The sequence below is a fragment of the Miscanthus floridulus genome, chromosome 15 (assembly GCF_019320115.1).
Source record: "Miscanthus floridulus cultivar M001 chromosome 15, ASM1932011v1, whole genome shotgun sequence".
NCBI lineage: Eukaryota > Viridiplantae > Streptophyta > Magnoliopsida > Poales > Poaceae > Miscanthus > Miscanthus floridulus.
The window spans coordinates 57,292,706-57,315,394 of NC_089594.1; the positions used below are offsets into that span (position 1 = coordinate 57,292,706).

Below are 22,689 nucleotides of genomic sequence, written 5' to 3' on the forward strand. Positions count from 1 at the left end.
GATCTCCATTGATGGTTGCAAGGTGTTTCATTTGTAAAATTTCGGGGAACTTGGGGGGAATCACTCAGACAAGTTTTGATGTAAAATTCCGGAGTTGAATCTATGATTCTAGCGGCGGTAGGCATCTTCTGCAGATCTTATTGTAGTATGTTTTATCGCAAGTACTAGCTTGTAAGTTACGACTTAGAAGACAAGTAGTGAAGTAGGATACATTAAGGTTTAAATTTGTTCTTTAAAATTTATGCCCCAGTTCAACCCCACTTGGGCCATTGGATTCTTTCAATCTCAATATTGGAGTTTTGGAATGTATGGGCACCGCATAAAATCTAAACAAGGAAAGCGTACTTGGGAACAAAATTTAATATCAAGATCAGCCTAAAAATTCTTACTAATAACAAATAAAAGAAATAAAATGGAGAAACAAAGTATGAGAATTGTTGGGACACAGTTATGAGTCACGGAGAGCAAAGTTCGTAGCAGCAATAAGAACTGACGGTTAACGAGTTTTACGAAAAGTGTGCAGGGAAAAAAGACGGAGGCCTTCGCTCGGCCGATCACCCGAGGCAAAGGCCGAGGAGCTGCAGCGAAGGCACTAGAACACAGTCGAAGGCGGAGGCTCTTGCGGAACGAGCCAAGGCCGTGGTTCGGGCGATGGAGGCGAGGGCCCCGGCGGACGCTTCCCGGGCGGAGGCCCGGGTCCCAGGAGAACTCCCACTCGGCGGTAGCGCTGGGCTGTGGGCCGATGACGGGTCACCGATGGTGGCCCAACCGGCAAAGGCGGTCGAAGAAGAAGATACCCAAACTACCCCAGCCAACTTGTATAAGCATAGGAATGTTCTAGGAATGTACTATAACCGACAAAGGGTAAAATTGTAAAGAGTAGCTCTAGTAAGCAGTGCCTTATAAAAGGGGGGCTCAAACTCTGTACAAAGAAGGTTGAGGAGTACATTAATGAAACCCTAATTGTGCCTGAGCCCAGGGCACCCGGCTGGGCGAAGGCCTATCGTGCATCATTTGCTGGAAACCTGGTTTTCCAACATTGGGCGCCCACCGCATGTTGGCCGAGCAAAAACCGTGATGGCAAGAAAGAGAGCAGCCTCTGCGAGGGCACCCACGGATCCTGCGTCAAGGGGAAGACCCAGACGTAACACCCGTAGCGCTTACGCCACTACCACGGAAGACCAAGCCATAGAGGAGCCAACCGGCGAGGACCAGCCTCCGGCACCTGAAGAACAGCAAGCCCCAAATCCTACCCCAAAACAAGAGCTTTAGCAGCTACAGGCGTAGCTACAAAACATGCAGCGAGAAAGGGATATGGTCGCAGCAGCCTTCGCTGCAAACCAACAGGCATCCCAAACATCAGCCTAGGCAGCAGAGATCAGGCAGCAGCTAGCCGTCTTACCGGCCGAAATACAAAGTATGCAGCCTCCGCAACTCCCTTCCAGCACACCCAACCAGCTTCACTCTGCAAGTCAAAGCCAACCCAACCCCTCGCCAGACATAACAGCTCAGCCAACCTTTAGCACGCCCTACATCCTACCACAAATCCACAGAACCATTGATTCCAAATCATCACTATCCGAGGGCATCCAGAACTCACATTGGCCTCTCTCCTATAAACCCATCACCTTACCCAAATTCAATGGAAAGATCAGATCCACGCCAATTCATCGTGAGCTTTGAGGCAGCAGTAGCTTCCACCAGTGGAAATGAAGCGGTACTAGCCAAATCTTTCATCATCGCAGCTGAAGGTGGCGCGCTAGCCTGGTATTCAATGCTGAAGCCAACTTTTGTCTATTCATAGAAAGATCTTCGCGACAAGATCTTAGCAAACTTCAAGGGATTCACAAGTGAATCCTTGACTTCCATGGATCTGTTTCAATGCAAGCAGAATCAAGGAGAAGCCTTGAAAGACTACTTCTAGAAATTCATGCAAATGAAGGCAAAAGCACCCAATGTCCCAGAAGACGTTGCTATCGAAGCAACGATCAAGGGCCTTCAGCATAGGACCCTTCACAGCTCATCTAGCCAGAGAAAAGCCAAGGATCATCGAAGACCTATACAACAAATTTGAGAAGTATTGCAGATCTGACAATGACCTCCGCAGAAGGCTAGAAGAGCAAAACCAGGGCAAGCAGTTCGAGGGCAATGGCAGGAACGTCCAGAGAGGTAGTAGAAACCAAGGCCAGCCACAACAATAGCAAGGGCAAAGTTAGCAAGTCTTTAATACAGAACAACAAGGAAGCAGCCAGCAAGGGCAATAGCCGGCGAAGACAGGCCCAAATAGTGCACCTCAGAAACAATCCGAAGGCAAGAGAAATGGCCAAGGCAGAAACTAGAATAGAAACCAAAACCAAAAGCAGCGAAGACAGTACTGTTTCTTTCATGGAGAGAATAAGGGGTACATCACCAGGGATTGTCTAGATGCCAAGTAGACCCAAGAAAGGATTGAAAGCAGAGCAAATCCGCAGCCTCCGCCACAACAACCCCCAAGAGAGGTATACCATACCTTCGTAGCATCTTCTCAGCAGCAATACTACCCAATATACCCAAGCCTAAACTCCACCCAACTCCACCCATCCACCTTAGCTGCCGCTTACTATCTAAATTTCCTACCCACATGGCGACCAAGTACTCAACAGCAGGGGCAAGACTAGCAACCAACTGGGCAGAAGCCAACCTCACCTACATAAACACGAGGCCTCCACACATAACATTCTTCGAGACCAACTAGCCATCTCAAGTACACAATAGGTAGCTAGAGGTGTTGCCTTCGCCTCCACCAACACAGCTGGCAACACCCAAAAATGAACCCAACCTAGAGAACCAACTTAACCCTCACACACCACTACCTACCATCGGCATGATACTGCCTATAGCCAGAGGCTCCTCGATGGAGTTCCAGACAAAGAAGCAGAAGAAAGATCACCTCAGGTTGATCAACAACGTAGCAGTCCAAAGCCCAGTGCACCACATAGATTGGTCGAAGACGCCTAATCACCTTCTCAGAACAAGATCTATAGTTGAAAAGCTACCCTCACACCGATGCCATGGTGATCAAGGCCAACATTGTAGGATGGGAAATCAATAGGGTTCTCATAGACCCCTGGAAGCTCTGTAGACATTATCTTTGTCAATGCCTTCGACCAGATGAAGCTAAGCAGGAGTCAGCTGCAGCCTTCGGACTCACCATTAATTAGTTTCAGAGGAAAGAGGATTAAGGCATTAGGAAAAATATCCCTGCCAGTCTCCTTCGGAGGTCAAGAAAACGCAAGAACAGAATACATGACCTTCGACAGTAGTAGATCTCTACTATCCTTATAATGCCATCTTCGGAACAAGGGTTTGCAAACAAGTTCAACATAGCCATCCACATGGGCTATCTAGTGTATGAAAATTCTAGCCTTGCATAGAACCATTATAGTCCACGACAGTCAGAAAGAGGCAAGAAACATAGAAAGAGCAATCTACAAATCACAGCGCAACATCAATTCGGTCGAGGCAATCAGAAGCAACTCACTAGAGCCTCCGAACATGCCGAAGGGCAAAACAAACCTCAAAGATCAAGAAGAAACAAAATTGATACCGTTGGATGATGAAGTACTAGATAGAAAAGTAATCATTGGGGCCAACCTATCGGAGGAAGAAGAAGTAGAGCTCATACAAACTCTAGCCAAGAATAGGGATGTCTTCGCCTGGTCAGCCTCTGACCTGAAGGGAGTGAAACAGGAATATTATAGAGCACTCACTTGATTCAAATCCAAAAGTAAAGCCGAGAAAGCAGCGTCAAAGAAAAATGTCAGAAGAAAGAATCCTGGCAGCGAAGGCTGAAGTCCAAAGATTGCTAGATGCCAACGTTATCAGAGAAGTCAAGTGTAAGGAAAATGGACCCTAGGCCCATTTACTTTGGATTTTGGTGTTTGATGACCAACAAAACCAAATTGGACTAATGAATTTTCAAGTAGTTGTTTTGTAGTTCAATCGGGTGCAAGACATGACTTGGACGAAGGCGACATGATGATCCGATGATCAACACCCTAAGTAAGACCCTAGAAGCACAAGAGAAGACCCAAGATATCAAGCAAAGTCCAAGCATGAAGATGGGAACCAAGCCAGATGCAAGGATCGCGAAGAAACAAATGAAGAAGGGGCTCGACAGAGACGACCGGATGCTGCCATGAAGGTACTGGACATGTCCGATCGTTGCCCATGCAACCACAGTAACAGACATGATGACCGGATGCTAAAGCAAAGCAGTGACCAGACGCACAGGTGACACTGTTCATCATCACGGCAACGTTCTCAGCATCACCGGAGACGACGGTAGGACGATTGGACGCACCAAGTAGTAGCATCCGATCATGTCCAGAAAGGTTCTAGAGCGGCGCCAGTGTGACCGGACGTGTCCGATCGAGTGAGACCGGACTCGGCCTAGAGTCCGATCAACGCGCGTGTTCCAACGGTCGGTAGAACCGGACACGTCCGATCAGGACGTGATCAGCGTCCGGTCACTAGCAGAAAGTTGGATCGCGGGTCCAACGGCTAGTTCTCACTTGTGGGGCTATAAATATGCCTTCAACCGGCCATTTGAGGTGTGGAGAGCTGAGGAAACATACCAAGGGTGTTGATGCATCATTTTAGTGATCTCCACTTGCATAGTGCTTAGTAATTCATTAGGTGATTAGCGTAGGTGCTCTACGAAGTGCTTAGGTTGATTAGACCATCGCTTATACGCTTGCTCTAGGTTTAGGCCTAGTGTTTAGTGAGGTTTGCACACCTCTTATCACTCGGTGCTTGCACGCACCATTGTTGTACATCAGAGGGCTTATAGCCTTGTGAGATCACACCAACCGCATTTGTGGTGTGGCCGCCACCGTGTACCGAAGGGAACAAGGCCCACGACGGTTCGGCCGAAAGCTTGAAAGTGAAGATGGAGGGGAGCAGTTCGGAAGAGGCTTGCCGGAAGGCATACCAGAGACCCACTTGCGTATGGGAAAGGCCTGGGGCTATCCACGGAGTTACCCGACTAGGAGCTTGACCCTTGTGAGGGGCTCCAACGAGGACTAGGGGGGAGCATGAGCGCTTCTCGATACCTTGGTAAAAATATCAGAGTCGTTGACGGGAGTTTGCAACTTTACCTTCCGCATTTATATTGCTACCTTGGTGTGTACTTTACTTTTCTAGCTTAATTGATAGGATTGAAACCTAGGTTGCATAACTTTTTTGTGGTAGAGATAGCAACATACTTAGCAAAACTATAGTTGCACATTTGGATAGATTACTTTCTTGCATAGGTTTTGCTAAGGTGGAAATTTGAGGCCATAGTTAGAAGTTGAATTTTAAAGTTGCCTAATTCATCCCCTCTTAGGCGTCATGGTCCCTTACAAGTGGTATCAGAGCCGATTGGCTCAATTTGGACCTTTGGCTTCACCGCCGTTGAGCCGACACTATTTAGAGTGGTTGGGATGGATACCTGTAGGCCTCCGCACTTTGATGACACTAACTTCCCCTACTATAAAGTTAGAATGGCTTGTCACCTTGAGACGGTATATTTGGGTGTTTGGAGAGTCACTCAGTGACGGGATGAAACCCATTAAGAATCCCGATAAACCTACAAAGAGTGAAGAAAAAGAAATTCATTTCAATACTAGAGCTAAAAATTGCTTGTTTGAATCTTTTAGCATGGATATGTTTAACCAAGTGTTCACTTTAAATACGGCACATGAAATTTAGTTAAAATTACAAGAGCTCCATGACGGCACAAGTAATGTCCATGAGCAAAAACATTGCCTAGCTCAACAAAGTTATGATTCTTTTGAAATGAATGACGATGAGCTTATTCATGATATGTATTCTTGTTTGAATCTAATTATCAATGAGCTCAATTCTATAGGATTAACAAAGCTAGGTGATGCGGACATCATGAGGAAGATCATCTCCATGCTACCACAAAAGAAATATGCAGGCATCATCACTATCCTTCACAACATGAAGGACTTGAGCACCATGACCCCTGGCCATAGTCATTGGCAAGATAGTGGCATTTGAAATGTCATGCAAGATGGGTCAAGAAGAAGCCTCTTCATGAAGCAAAGGCAAAGCTCTCGCATGTAGTGAGAAAAAGAAGATGAAGGGCAAGCAAGTTGAGACAAGCTCAACCTCAAGCTCCTCAAGTAAAGATGAGGGATGATGATGAAGAATCAAGTGATGATGATCAATCTTCCTCCTCCACCTCCGACCTTGATGAGGAATCTATCAAGCTTATCAACAAGATGGAGAAGATGATCCAAAAGCTCAATATCAAGGGTGTGCCCATCCAAATTCGAGATTTCATCTTCACTAATCAAAGAAATGAGCAAAGAAAGAAAATATGCTATGGATGCGGTGAGTTGGGGTACTTTGTGGAAGTTTGTCCAAACAAGACCACACCCAAGACAAAGAAGAAGGCATGCCTAGGACAAAGCCCTCACATCAATAAGGTCATGGGATGATTCTTCAAGTGAAGAAGAAGACCACCAAAAGAGGCGCTGGGCACAAGCACTCATCATCAAGCACTTCACGTATATGCCTTATGGCACAAGGTAACAAAAAGCCTATCCCTAGTGATAGTGACAATGATAGTGATAGTGATGATGAGCTACCTTCTTATAATGAAATTGTGCAAGAAAATCTTAACTTTACTAAAGTTTGCACTAGTCCACAAAAGAAGCTTGAAAAATTAAAAGAAAAACTAGATAGCTCACAACAAGCTTATGCTACTTTGCTTGAACAATATAAAACTTTTGTCAATCTTAATATGGAGCTATCTACTAAAATTGAGCAACTTAAGACTAGTGCAAACACAAATAATTGCACAATCAATGATGAGCAACTTGTAAAGAAAAATGAAAAATTAAAGGAGAAGTTAGCTAGCTCACAAGATGCTTATAAAAGTTTGCTCGCTAAAATGGAAACTATGTACAAACATTGTGATGAGCTAACTAATAAAGTTGCAAATCTTAAAGCCGTCGGTACAACCCTCACCGAGGCACCTAAAAAGAAAGGTTCAATTTTGACATGCCTAAAAAGGATGCCTCTATTTCTTGTAATAATTTATGTTTAGACTCACCCTTATGCAACCAAGTTTGTGTTGAGAAAGTTGTTGTAGAAACATGCACACAAGATGTCGCAATGCAGAATGAGCAACTCAAGCAAGAAGTGGCTCGCCTCACCAAGGACTTGACTCAAGTGAAAGGCAAGACGGAGCAAGCCCAACTTCATCAAGATAACACCGTCAAGGGAGTGAAGAAGCTTGATGAAGGATAAACCATGGTTTGCTACGTATGCCACAAGGAAGGCCACAAGTCCTATGAGTGCAAGGTGAAGAATGGGGGAGAAGAAAAGAAGAAAGAGAAAAACAAAAAGCAAATAAGCAAGCTCTCCAACACCTACACCAACAAGGTGGACAAGAAGACCTCCACACCTTATCTCTTGAAGAAGAAGAAGAATGACAAGGTGGTGGCCATCAAGGTGAACAAGCAAGCCAACAATGGGACCAAATGCATTTAGGTGCCAAAGGAGATTATTTTCAACATGAAGAGCACCAAAAAAGTTTGGATCCTAAAAGGGAAGTGAGAAGTTCGATGGACTACGGGGAATTTGGTGACTTTGCATAGTATGGGTGCATTTTATGGGGTGCATCATGATGATCAAGGTAATTGCCAAGTGAGTTAGTGAATACTATGGACCCAAATTCCCCTCCCCATGTTAGGTAACTAGATGTATTTTCTTACAAACTTTCTTGCAATCACAATTAGCATCTAGTTCCTTTTCATGCCTAGGTTTGCATTTGCATGTTTAATCTTTTGTCATGCATACAGTAGGTAAATCATTTGGTACGCTTGCTCGACATCACTCTTACCCTAGGAGCAAACCTATATGGTTTAAATTGTTTAGGAGCACGACACATAGCTTGTTTTACAATTATTTATCTAAATATGTGCCAAAGTCCAAAGTGTATATACTTTTCCCCCTGAATATCATTTTTTAAAATGATTCTTATATTCATGAGATATCATCTTTCAAGTGGTATTTTTTATTCTAAAAATCAATGTGCATGTCTTCTACAAGTATTACATGCTTGTATGCACAAATTTAGTGGGAGGTTACTCTACAAGTTGGATGCTTTGAGACTAACATTCTTTTCAAGATTAGTATGTGTAGTAGTCTCATTGAAAGAAAAATGGAGTCCCCGGAGATAAGCATCATGCTTCAAAAATCCACCACCCATTGCAAGTGGTGTCAATTAAATTGGTATCTACATGTGGTGTTCCTAAACCAATATTATCATGTTGATTTCAATTTGGTATTTATATGCTTTCTCCATACATTATATAGATTAAACTCCCTTGTGCATTAATTTGCCAATTATGCATATACTTTTCCATCCACCATATGTATGCATATATTTAGGGGGAGCTTAGTCCATGTAATATGAGAGTCAAGTCTTGTGATCTATTATTCCACTCCACATTCAATGGATCACAAAATTTGACCATCCCTTGTGCTACTAATGTCTTCCTTTTTGGTGTTTGATTCCAAACGGGGAGAAATTGTAGGACCAAAAGCAAGCTCAATCATAGTATAATACAAGTGGTAATGGTCCGAGAAAGGGAGGATAGTGGATTATGGAGTTAGGGGGAGGCTTAAGTCCATAATGCCACTTGAGGACATTTGCAAGGGCAAGATAAGTTTCCAAAGTTTTTCACAAGTGATATCTTTCCTCATCATATAAACTTGCCTTTGCATTGCATCCTAGCAAGTCGATAGTTTTTTTTTAATTCCAGAGATTTTATTATTTGCTTGCTTTGGCCGTGTTGTCATCAATCACCAAAAAGGGGGAGATTGCAAGAAAAATGGACCCTAGGCCCATTTACTTTGGATTTTGGTGTTTGATGACCAACAAAACCAAATTGGACTAATGAATTTGCAAGTAGTTGTTTTTTAGTTCAATATGGTGCAAGACATGACTTGGATGAAGGCGACATGATGATCCGACGATCAACACCCTAAGCAAGACCCTAGAAGTACAAGAGAAGACCCAAGATATCAAGCAAGCTCCAAGCATGAAGATGGGAACCAAGCCAGATGCAAGGATCGTGAAGAAACGAATGAAGAAGGGGCTCAGCAGAGACGACCGGACGCTGCCACGAAGGCACCAGACATGTCCGATCATTGCTTGTGCAACCATAGTGACAGACGCGATGACCAAACACTGAGCAAAGTAGTGACCGGATGCATAGGTGACACCGCTCCATTCTCAGCATCACCGGACGCACCAAGAAGTAGCGTCCGATCATGTCTAGAAAGGTTTCAGAGTGGCGCTAGCGTGACCGGACGCGTCTGATCGAGTGAGACCGGACTCAGCCTAGAGTCCAATCAACGCGTGCGCTCCAACAGTCGGCAGGACCAGACACATTTGATCAGGATGTGGCCAGTGTCCGGTCACTACCAGAAAGTTGGGTCACGGGTCCTACGGCTAGTTCTCACTTGTGGGGCTATAAATATGCCTCCAACCGGCCATTTGAGGTGTGGAGAGCTAAGGAAATATATCAAGGGTGTTGATACATGATTTTAGTGATCTCCACTTGCATAGTGTTTAGTGATTCATTAGGTGATTAGTGTAGGTGCTTTATGAAGTGCTTAGGTTGATTAGACCACCGCTTATGCGCTTGCTCTAGGTTTAGGCCTAGTGTTTAGTGAGGTTTGCACACCTCTTATCACTCGATGCTTGCGCGCACCATTATTGTATATCGGAGGGGCTTGTAGTCTTGTGAGATCACACCAACCTCGTTTGTGGTGTGGCCGCCATCGTGTACCGAAGGGAACAAGACCCACGGCGGTTTGGCTGAAAGCTTGATAGTGAAGACAGAGGAGAGCGGTCTAGGAGAGCCTTGCCAGAAGGCACACTGGAGACCCACTTGTGCATGGGGAAGGCCCAGGGCTATCCACGGAGTTACCCAACCAGGAGCTTAGCCCTTGCGAGGGATTCCTCGCGAGAGGCTCCAACGAGGACTAGGGGGAAGCTTGAGTGCTTCTCGATACCTCGATAAAAATACCAGAGTCGTCGATGGAAGTTTGCATCTCTACCTCATCTTTACCTTCCACATTTATATTTCTACCTTGGTGTGTACTTTACTTTCCTAGCTTAATTGATAGGATTGGAACCTAGGTTGCATAACTCTTTTGCGGTAGATATAGTAACACACTTAGCAAAACCATAGTTGCATATTTGGATAGATTACTTTCTTGCATAGGTTTTGCTAAGGTGGAAATTTGAGGCCATAGTTAGAAGTTGAATTTTAAAGTTGCCTAATTCATCCCCCCCTCTTAGGCGTCACGGTCCCTTACATCAAGTACTCAGAATGGCTGGCCAACGTAGTACTAGTGCCAAAGAAAAATGGGAATATGAGAATGCACATAGACTTCACCGACCTAAACAAAGCTTGCAAAAGGGATCTGTTCCTGCTGCCAAGGATAGACACCTCTGTCAACAAAGCAGCTGGATGCAAACGCTTCTCAGTCTTGGACCAGTTTCTCAGGGTACCATCAGATTTGGCTCAAAAAAGAAGATGAAGGGAAGACAAGTTTCACTACCCCCTTCGGAACATATTGCTACACCAGAATGCCAGAAGGGCTAAAAAACATAGGCTCAACCTTCTCTAGAATGACGAAGGTAGCTCTCGGCCCCCTAGTTGTAGAAGAATATCATAGCTTATGTTGACGACATCGTCGTAATGAGCAAAAGAGAAGAAGACCATATTGCAGACCTTAAAGAAACCTTCACCAATCTAAGAGAAGCCAGGCTAAAACTCAACCCAGAAAAATATGTCTTCGGCGTAAGCAGAGGTAAAATGCTCGGATACATCATAGGGCCCAAAGGTATAAGGGCTAACCTAGACAAGACAAAATCCATAATCTCAATGGTGGAACCATCAACCAAAAAGGAAGTCCAAAAACTCACCGAAAGAATAATAATGCTAAATAGATTCATCTCGAAGTCAGCAGAACACAGCCTCCCATTCTTTAGATCTCTAAGGGGCGAAGGCAAGGTAGAATGGGGGCCAGATCAGTCAAAGGCCTTCCAGCAACTCAAAAATTATTTGGCTACCAAACTCTTGGTGACAGTACCAGATCTAGAGGCCCCATTACTGTTATAAGTTGCAGCCTCCGACCAAGCAGTCAGTGGTGTGCTCATTCAAGAGAAAGAAGAAGAGTCGAAGGTCATTCAACAGCCTCTCTACTACATTTTAGAAGCAAAGCTGAACTGTACGGAGATAGAAAAATAGCATATGCAGTGTTTATTTCTTCAAGAAAATTAAAGCACTACTTCTAGGCACATGAAATCACAGTGCCCTCTTCGCAACCACTCAGGGACATACTTAGCAACAAAGAAGCCTCCAGACGAATAGGGAAATGGGCAACAAAACTATCCTAGTTCGAGCTCAACTACGTATCAAGAACGGCAATCAAATCACAAGCGCTTCCGCCTGTCACAACCCCAAGTTCAAACTTGGACGCTTTACTTAGACGGGGCTTGGGGGCCTCTGCTGTGTTGGTAGCACCATCAGGCCTCCACACAAAATATGCAGCAAGGTTTGAATTCAAGGCAACAAATATTATAGCATAATACAAAGGCCTTATACTAGGCCTCAACAAAGCAAAGGCACTTGGAGCAAAAACATTACTAGCAAAAATAGGCTCCCAAGTTGTTGCAGGACAAGTCAAGAAGGAATACTTAGCACGGGAACTAGAATTGATCAAATACTTGGCCACAGTAAGGGCTCTTGAGCGAAGATTCTAGGGATTCACCCTAAAATATATACCAAGAGCAGAAAATTCAGAAGCAGATGAACTGGCGAAGGCAGCAGCAAATAACTTGCCCACACCAAGTGGAACCTTTTACCAAGTGTTGCAAGCGCCGACAACACAAGTAACAACGAAGGCATTCAAAACAATCCTAATCACTGAATCTGAAGATTGGAGGCAATTAATCATAGATTACTTAAACAATATCCATCATTCAAAAGATGAAGCAAGCACATCAAGAATAGCAGCAAGAGCAAGGAGTTACACTCTAATAGATGGAGTCTTGTACAAAAAAGGTGTAGTCCAACCATTGCTCAAGTGCATAACTCAGAGTGAAGGCATAGAGCTCCTCCAAGAAATTCATTTAGGGTCATGTGGCTCTCACATTGGTCCAAGGGCATTGTCTAGTGAAGGCAATTAGGCAAAGATTCTATTGGCCCACCCACATCAAAGATGCAGAGCAAATTGTTAAGACATGTGAAGCATGCCAGACCACATCCTCGCGTTAGTCAAAGTCTTCGGCAGCAGCACAACTCATCCTACCCACTTGGCCACTGCAAAGATGGGGTATGGACCTGGTCAGGCCCACTACCACCTTCGTAGGGGGGACCAGATTCATAGTAGTAGCAATCAAGTACTTCACAAGATGGATTGAAGCCAAGCCTCTAGCAACAATCACCTCAGAGACAGTGAAAAAAATCTTTTGGCAGAACATAATGTGCAGGTTTGGAGTACCAAGAACCTTAATAGTGGACAATGGGAAACAATTCGACTCAAACAAATTCAAGGAATTTTGCAAGAGCATAGGGACCAAGATAGCCTTCGCCTCGGTCTACCACCCAGAGTCAAACGGAGCAGTGGAAAGAGCTAATAGAGTAATATTCTCAACAATATCAAGGACCTTATTCAACCTCCGCAAAGGCAAATGGGTAGAAGAACTGCCGAAGGTTGTGTGGTCCCATAACACCACAGCCTCCAGAACAATAGGTTTTACACCATTTAAACTCTTATACAGTGAAGAAGCAATGATGCCCGAGGAAGTCAAGTATCAAAGCCTCCGCGTCATAAAACAAGCCCTGGCGGAAGACTAAGAATACTCCAAAGAAACAATCGAAGGCACAAGATTAGGAAGCAGTGGAAAACATCACAAAATACCAAGAGCAAACCAAAACATGCAGAGACTAGTAGGTAGTCAGAAAGCTCATACGAGATGGAGACCTAGTCCTAAGAAGGAAGCCCAGTGCGGCCAATATAGGAAAGCTCCAACCTAGATGGGAAGGTCCATACACGGCGAAGGCTGCCGGAAGACCAGGGTCATTCTTCTTAACAGACGACGAAGGTAAAACAACCACACATACCTAGAACATCGATAATTTGCATAGGTTCTACATCTAAATGTAAAAAGGTGGCCTCCGTGGAACTATAAGCGAGGGCCACCGCACCTCTTCTAGTTTTACATATTTTCTTTACATTTCATGCAAAAGGGCCTGCACTCTTTTTCTCACAAAGGGGGCTCCTAGCGGAGGTGAGGTTTTTAACGAGGTAGGACCCATGTAAAAACCTCTGAAAATATTAAGAGGAAATTCCCCCCAAAGAATAACATGAAAAGAGAAGGTCGAAAGTGGCTAGCAACGGAGCCACAGCATTCGACAACAACATCACGACAAAGAGGACCTTCCATTTCTTTAGCCTAAGGCTCAAAAAACATGGAACGACCTCCATGGCTAAATTAGCCTACAACCTTGCCAAAGCCTTGTCCACATTTTGGCATCAAGGATTCATCTAAACGGCCAAAAAAGCCAAAAACCCGACAAAGACCTACCTTCGCCTGTAGGCATCGGGCAGGAAAACACAAGGCGAAGACCTATCCTTATCAGGCACCAGATGACTATTAGGCATTAATAGCTAAAGTACAACTAGAATAAAGGCCAAAGATACACCAGGTACAAAGAAATCCATCGGTCTTATTATGACTTCAAAATGTATCTAAGCATTAAACATCGACCAACCACCAAGATTTATTAAATCATACAAGTAGTAGACAATAAAATCCAGCGCCTTACCCCAGCACCAGCCCCAATCAGTGCATTTTCATACCCCTACCTCTAGAAGAGCACTAGGGGGAAGCCAAACCAACCAAGAACCAATGTACTATAAGCAAAGCAAGACAAAAATGGAAGCCGGAGTTTCCTTAGAAATGAGAGACTAGAAGGTACCGTGCGAAGACTCATAAATCCAGCAGCTCGCGTAGCCCAGCGAAGGCCACATTGAAGTTGTACACATCCTCCACTTGGTGTAGTACAACAGTCCATGGGGCATTTTATGACCACTAGTCTAGCAGCAAGCAGTCAATGTTAGAGGTTGCGGGAGGGTATCGCACGAAGGCTCGTAACATCCCCCCATAGCCGAAGACACCATCTGGCGCAACCCAGCATCAACCATGTTCGACAGGAGCGTAGCTGCTCTAGCATGGCCGAAGGCAAAAACAAGGCAATCCTGGTGCAAGCAGAGGCAATGTCCAAGAAATGCTTCTTCAACCTCTGTTGCTTGCTCAAATTGCTCTGTGGCCTCTAGAGAAGCATCAAGATTAAAAACCAACACCTCCGATGAATGCTCAAATTGTACCAAAGCCTTCACAACAACTGCAAGATCAAATACGAGCACTTCAGTTTCCCTGCTGCGACATGCTAGAAAATCCCCTGTCAACCCTAAGCAAGCATAAAGACGGAGGCCAGAGCAACAAAGCAGACGATGAAGCCTCCGTAAGCCATACAAGGACGAAGACTAGAACCTTAGCTTTTTCACACAGATGCGTAGACTCATACTCAGCGTCGACAAGAGAAGAGAAGAGTGGAGGCAAGAGCAAGAAAATAAGCACTATGAACTAGAACCCTTCAGCATAAGTAGCAACTATAACCAGAATCTTCAATGAAACAAGTGTGTAACTGAGCATTTCAAGAAAAAATTATTCAAACAGAAATAGGACATGATTACAACAATAGCGCATTAGAAGTGCAATAATACAAAAGCCAGAAGGCAATAACAGAGCAAAGTACAAAAGGCGCTAAGCCTCCAAAGCAACAGCTACAAAGGCGCGAAGGCCTAGTCAAATAAATCAACACAAAGCTAAGGTTGAGGCCCTCGCCAGGCTAGCAACCTAGTAAACTCGGCACGTTCATTATCAATATCATACTTCACGAAAGCAAACATGTTACAAACAGAATGCCAGGGAAAAGCTTCTCGCCAATATTGCCATAATTCACCGCTAACATAAACTCCGTCTTGATACATAGTGATAGGAGGTACGTCCTACACAGGCCCAGAGAAGGAGACCTACGTAGGACAAGTTCACAATTTAGACCTAGATATATACAAAAGGGTGGGCATCTATAGCACATCGCCTTCGACCAAACCTAAAAAACTAGCTAAAACCTAGACACTACTCCTCCGAGTCAGCTGGAGCAAGCGTAGGTTCCCTAGACTTTAGGACCTCAGCTGCAGGGGAAGGAGCCTTTGGAGCCGATGCCTCAATATCCTAGGAAGATTACGCCCTAGCAGTACCATGCGCAGACTCCTTCTTCTGCAACTCCTGCAAAAATCAATACAAAGTTATAAAAACAACAAACAAGCGACAGAAACTTAAGCAAAAAACAATAAGCCACGAAGAAAAAACTAACCTCAGCTCGGCGTGCCTCCACCATCGAGCGAGCCTCCGCCTGACCAAACTTTACCCAGAATGACTTCATGAAGTGACGAACAGATTTTTCACAGCGTGGAAAGTCACACAGAGCTCATCTGGGTCTTCAAGGTCTTTTTCCTACACGCCTTCGACATGCCAGGCAACCATCCTGCATCAACATCTTGGAAAGGTTGGTGGCGGAGGCCAGGGCTCCAAAGTCGATGGCATTGCCAACAAAGTCAGGCAGCTTCTCGAAGTTGGCCTTCATCCATGAAAAGATGTTGAAGGCTGAAGGCTCGGTGGGGCATCAAAGACATAGAGCCCCCGAATCGTTCGAGGGCACCCACATAGAGCTCGACTATGGCCAATCCAGTAGCCTTGGGTCCTAAAGGCACTTAGTCAATATGTCAACTTGTGCCTTCAAGGTAGGATTGGACTCCCTCTTGGCATCCACCTCCTTGCGAAGGCTATCAGCTGTTTCAATAGCCTTTTCCTCGGCAGCCTTCACACCATCCACCTCTTGTTCAGCAAATCAACCTTCTTCTATAGCTCCTCCAACTCAGCATGGGCTATGCGGAGGCCACCAACCTCCCCTACGAACCGAGTCATCTCGGCCTTGAGAGTTTTCACTTCTTTCTTCAAAGCCTCGATGGCCAGGTTGCAGGTCGACCACCTCCTGCTGTGCCACATTCCTCAATGGCATTCGAAAGATAGTGGCTCTGTCAAGATGAACGTCAGCCACAACACAACAGAGTATTAGTAGAGAAAATGAAAAAGAAACATACCATACGCTACTGCTCCAAGTTCATCCACAACAATTTGAAGTAGTCAACATTCTTCAAGTGGTGATGAAGGCGTCCTAATAGCAAATCAAGCGTAAGACCAAAAGCAAGAAAACAAGAAAAATAGAAAAGGCAACCTCCTATATCATTGTAAATAGCTTCAAGGACATCCACCCACCCACTTATTATGATGTTGGAGGTACCTGGAACATCAACCAAACATCAGCAAGACAAATAAAATAAAGACAGTTCAAAATAGAAAACAAGAAGCAAAAGCAATGTTCACCGCCATCTAGCCCAGACCAGATGGGCGAGGAGTCGCGCCTGCAAGCGGAGGCCTCGGAGGTGCTCCCAAGCCAATCCGGGCGAGGTCCACACCCAAAGGATCGTTGGGGTTCCCATTAGGGTTCCTGAGGGCCTTCGTCAAACCCGCTGAAATAATCAAAACAATTCAAGTCCTGATAAAACTAAAAAAACACAAGCAAGTTAAGAGGCAACTCACCCAGATGCAAAGGGCTCGGAATAGCATCTGAGCCACCAGCATCCTGGGCCTGATGACTTGTGGCATGAAATGCCATGCTCTAGAATGGAGCAGTTGGAGGGCTTGCCTCCGTCTCATCCTCGGACACCTCCACAAGACCAGCTACAGGATGGGGACAATCAGCGCTAGCGGCCTCCTCTTCTCTTGGTGGAGAGGCATCGCCACTTCTGGTACCTTCGCCCTCAGGATCGGAAGACTCATCACCCAAAACACCAGGCATAGGCGCCTCGATGGAGGGTTCAGCAGTAGGGCCACCGCCTATTCCTCGAAGGGCGATGTCGACAAAGTCATCACCACTGAGATCTAAAGAGGCGGCAGAACGCTCGATATCCATCCCAACACCCACGGAAGTAGAGCCTCCACCAACATTCTCCGTGACTTCCTCATCAGCCCTAGTAGAGGCAGTGGCGGAGGCAGCAGCAGAAGCAGTCGTGGTCTTCTACTTCTTGCTAATGACCTTGGGCGTGCCTGGCCCCTTTTCTCTTCTTCGCCTCCTCCACAGTAGTCACGTTCTTGCTAGCGGCCTTCCTCGCCTTGTCCTCCAAGGACTTGTGCACCTTCGCAGGAACATCATGTTCCTCATGATGGATCCTGAACTCCTCAAAAACCCTATTGAGCCAGGGCATTGTACCGGTGAGGGCTCGGTGCGCCTAGATACTCCTTGTTAGACATTTCAGCCGAGTATCTCATGCTCCCTCGCCTCGGCGGATTTCACTAATTTCTCAGCGGCCCGACCCTCCTTCTTCTCAAAGCCAAAGCAGGGGAAATGGAACCTCAACACCTTCACCAAAGACAGGAAGATTGACCATCTCAAAGGTCATGGAAGGCCTATTCCTACCAAGGGGCCAGTAGTTAGCGGCCACCATCTCCACCAAATCACAGCCTCCGGAGTACCGGCATAGGCTTTGCGACCCTCACCTAGTCCCTGGATCTAGGTTACCTTGAGTCAGAGGCTTCATCGGAGTCATCACTAAAGCCAATAGATAGCGAGTGTCCTTCTTCCCGTCTGAGATGGTAGATGTCATGCCTGCCAGTCCTCACGTAGAACCAGTACTGCATCCAATCCTTCGATCACTTGTTCTTCTAAGCAAAGGAGATCTCCAACTTCTCGCCTTTCTAATTCCTTCGCGGCATGAAAGCGCAGCTTCCATACTACTGCTACCATCTGGCCTTCGCCAACCCATTTAGGCTGACGCTTGGAGCTTGTAATACTTGTAGAAAGTACCAATCATTAGGCTCCACACCATAAGACAAGCAGGCTCAGCAGAACTTACTCAAAGTAACAATACCATTGGGAGTAAGATGATGCAGCTATACCTCGAACGCTTCCAAAACTTGGTGAAGGAAGCGTGCTGCTGGGAAGCGATGGCCGCAAAGGAAAAAGTCCTTGAAAAATCATGGCATCAGTGGCCTATGGTTTAGGAATCATCTCCCCCTATGAAGGCTTCACTTTAGCATCGCCAAAAACACCCAACTTCCAGTAGGTCTTTGATCATATCCATCGTCAGGAGCGAAGGCCCAAAATCCCATGTCCTGCTTGGGCCAGCCATATCCTTCGCTTCTTTCGCTGTAATGAGGTCTGTGACTGGAGGCTTCAACGCTCCAAAGATCCTCCACAAACTCCGACGCCTCCGCACTAGTGTTGACGGTAGTTAACAACCATTATAAACTATCAAAGAAACATGAATAAGGGCATAAATATGATCACCAACAAAGGTCTAGGGGTTTAAACTAATAAATTCCATGAGTTTTGGTGAATTTGTATTTTCTACAACGTTTAACCAGAAAACCGTCAAGGTGGACCTACATGTCAGATTTAATTGCGCTTATCTGCCACTGAAACGGATACTAGAAGGTTCTAGAGGACACCAGAGGACACCACGCTGAGGCAGAGAGATAGAGGCTGCCAGGTAGGGCTGGCCAGCCCCTAGGCCCACCTATCGGTCTTCGCATTGCAATATCAGTTCTCCACCGCCTCCTAGGTTGCATCTATGTCATTCCATAAGTAGGTTTGATCTAAGGGCTTACATTTGATGCTCTAGGCTATATATACCAGCGCCTGCCATCCTCCCTAAGGCATCAAGTCATTTAAGAAGATAGAAACCCTAATCATTCTCAGAGCTCCATCAATTCTAGGGCATAGCTAGTTAGGTTAGGTCTAGAGGGAGGCAAGCAAGCTTCGCTTGGATTCCCTATCATGTCAAGAGCGTGGTTTGGTATAATTCTTGTACCCCCTCTCTTTTGTATCTCCATTATTTTTATATGCTTGCTACAATTTCTATGACAATATTAGTATTCATCTTATTCATGTTCTTTGTAATAATGTTCATTGTCTACTTTGATTATATACTTAGTATAGCTAGTTTATCATTATGTTTATGCATAAGTTCACAAAGCGCTCGCTCCAAAGTACATGGGGTGAGTGGTCGATATTGTGTAAGCGTGGTGCTTATACGTTGTTTACCTATGGATACACCCTATATTCCAGGCCATGTGGTAGATCACGGATGTGACAGTCCCATTGAGTCCTTTGTAGTTCACTCCCTAATATAGGTAGCACGTAGGATGTGGTTGCGAAGGAAGGGCAAGCTTTGTTCTTAATCTTCCTTAGTAATATCTCTTATGTGTAGATATAAAGATGATCTTAGCCATGATTACTAGGTGTAATTGCACTAATCAATGTATGCTTTGACTTGTAATTAAGAATGACCTAGGAATTATTCCTCTAATATTCTACCTGACCATGCTAATGCCATAGAAAGGAGTACTCTAAGTGATTTATCATCATCATTGATCAATACTTTTCACATCTCTTATCCTATGACTTACTCCTGGTATGAGTAGAATATTGGCTATGGTTTATTTCTCCATCAATGGTATAAGTTATCAATACTTGTCCATGCTAGACCTTCCCTGTGATAAAATATAAATAACGATACTTGGAATACTCTCGGGTGAAGTGCTACAATGGTATAATTATCTATACGCTTGCAGATTCCTTTTCATTTATAAATCTTTATATTCTTTCTAGTCACATAAAATGATAAAGAACTACTTAGTATCATTCTAGTAGTGATGCTAGGCAGTACCAACAAGCATCTCTAGCACCATCACTAGGGATGACAACCTAGTAATGTAATGTTAGGAGATGTAGGTAATTCATAGGTGGCTACTAAAAAAAGTGACAAGTTAATAAATACCAACAAGCATTTCTAGGCACCGTTGCCGGGGAAGGTAGCTAGATAAAGGAAGTATTGATAAACTTATGCTTATTGATGTGATCGAGATAAACCACTGACCTCCGCTTAAACAGGATTACCCTTGTTCTATCTACTTTTATATCTTATACAGGGTAATGTATGACTGGTTTTGACCTTCTGAGAAACTATGCTGAAGATCCAGAAACTTTAATCAGTTGAACTAGATCCAAACTCAAGAAAAACATAGCTTTAGAATCGAAAGACAACCGGATAAGGTGAAGCTTAACACCTGAATTTGAAGCCATGGCTGATAAGACTCTTCGTGAATTCTCTTGCTCCAACCACTGCCAACATATGTACTGGACCTAATGTCAATGTTGGAGACAATGGATTCGATCTCAAGCCAGCTCTCATCAACATAGTGCAAGCTAGCCAGTTTTGTGGAAAGGCACATGAAGATGCGAGTGCACATCTCCAACACTTCCTAGAGATCTGTAGCACTTTCACCATCAAAGGAGTAACCAAGGACTGCCATACTACTTCGTCTCTTCCCTATTCTTACTTTTGGGGAAGGCGAAGTAGTGGTTCTACGCCAACAAAGATAGAAATACTACATGGGATAACTACTCCACTACCTTCTAGTCAAGTTCTTTCCCACAGGCAAGACCAATGCTCTGTGTGGGAGAATCTCAAGCTTTTAGCAACAACATGATGAATCTGTCCCTTAGGCATGGGAACGCTTTCAAGATTACATATCAGAATGTCCTCATCATGGGAAAGAAAATTGGCTACTCATGTAGACCTTCTACCACGGGTTGACCAACAGTACCCGTGAGACTATGGATGCTGCTGCTAGAGGTGCTTTCCTGTCACTCACACTTCCAGCTGCAACAGCCTCTTGTAGAGAAGATGGCCTCCAACCAAGGTTGGAATGAAGAACTGTGTTCAGATCCAGAAGAGAGGTGGAGGTATGCATCAACTCAAGGAGGTAGACATGTTGTCTGCCAAGATGGACCTGCTAATGAAGAAGCTCGAAGACCGAGCTAATGAGAAGAAAGAAGTCATGCACATTCATGATTCCTGCATGACATGTGAAGAGTGTGGAAACACTGGGCATTCAGGGAACAACTGCCCTGAAACCCATGAGGATGTGAACTTCATCAACAATAACTACTATCGTCCTGAACAAAATCAAGGATGGAACCAGCAACAGAGGCCGAACTACCAAAGTAACTACCAAGGTAACCCTCAAGGTAACAATTATAATAACTTCAACCAACCACCCTTGAGAGAATTAATTGCTAGCCAATCTAGACTTATGGAAGGATTATCTAAGAAGGTAGCTACCAATGATAAAATTCTAGAAAATATAAGTAGTAGAATGGATAGCTTTGACTTAGCGCAATTGCTACCCGATATTACTCCTGAAAAAACACTACCCGCAAATTCAGGTACCCGATAATTCAGGTTCGGGTTCGGGTATTACCCGATATACCCAAATTTACAGAAAACAACCAACTACACTAAATTTCAGTAGCGATCTATACATAATTTCGGCAGCAATTTGTATAGAATTTCAATAGCAATTTGTATAGAATTTCAATAGCAATTTGTAGAGAATAATATATTACAGTCACTCATTCAAATAGAGAGAATTATATTCTAATAAAGTGATAAGTTAAATGGTTCAGCTAACAACACATGATAAATACAAAGACAAAAACAAATCTTTGGGTAGTTCGGATAGTTTGGGTACCGGGGGATATTACCCGAATTACCCAAACTAATTTCGGGTAATCAAAATCGCTATCCGAATTTGGGATCGGGTACCTCGGGTTCGGGTAATTCGGGTCCGGGTTCGGGTAATTCGGGTACGGGTAATGGGTATCGGGTATTTTGCCCAGGCTTGCTTAGCGATAGCCCAAAGGGAGCGAAGGCAAACACCAACTAAGCGAAAACAAAGCGTAAAGGAATAGTGTAGAAAGCAACAACAATGAAAGCGATTACTCAGATGGGGATGGGAGGAGCCTTCACCTACCGACCCTTATATAGCCCCCGCCACGCCACTTTGACTTCCGGGGCCAACGGTCGCATCGGTTCAAAAACACGTCGGTTCTAGAGCCACCGCGACGAATCAAGTAGCGACACATCACCAACACAACGGTCTGATCTAGGCGTCCCAGGGGGAAAGAGGGGAAGCCTCTGCGTGCTCAAGAGCCTCCGCCCCTCAGAGATTGAGGACTAGGTTTTTAGGGCAAGGCACGCCAGGGGGAAGCCTCCGCGTACGCCTAGAGCCTCCGCGTCTCAGAGCTTGAGGACTATGTTTTGAGGGCAAGGCCCGCCAGCATCAGACCAAGCCCTCAATGGGGGAACTGTTGGGACACGGTTATGAGTCGCGGAGAGCAAAGTTCACAGCAGCAATAAGAACTAACGGTTAACGAGTTTTACGAAAAAGTGTGCAGGGAAAAAAGGTAGAGGCCTTCGCCCGACCGATCATCCGAGGTGAAGGCCAAGGAGCTGCAGCGAAGGCACCAGAACACGGTCGAAGGCGGAGGCTCCTGCGGAACGAGCGAAGGCTGTGGTTCGGGCTGACGGAGGCAAGGGCCCCGACGGAGGCTTCCCTGGGCGGAGGCCCCGGGT

General features: G+C 45.0%; 1 non-coding gene across 1 annotated transcript; it reads right to left on the minus strand.

Annotated features, from left to right (window-relative positions):
• Positions 1-20,718: 20,718 nt before the first annotated feature.
• On the minus strand, positions 20,719-20,827 carry LOC136509712 (small nucleolar RNA R71). The gene has a single exon (XR_010772460.1). It is a non-coding gene; the product is annotated as a small nucleolar RNA R71 (small nucleolar RNA).
• Positions 20,828-22,689: the final 1,862 nt, after the last annotated feature.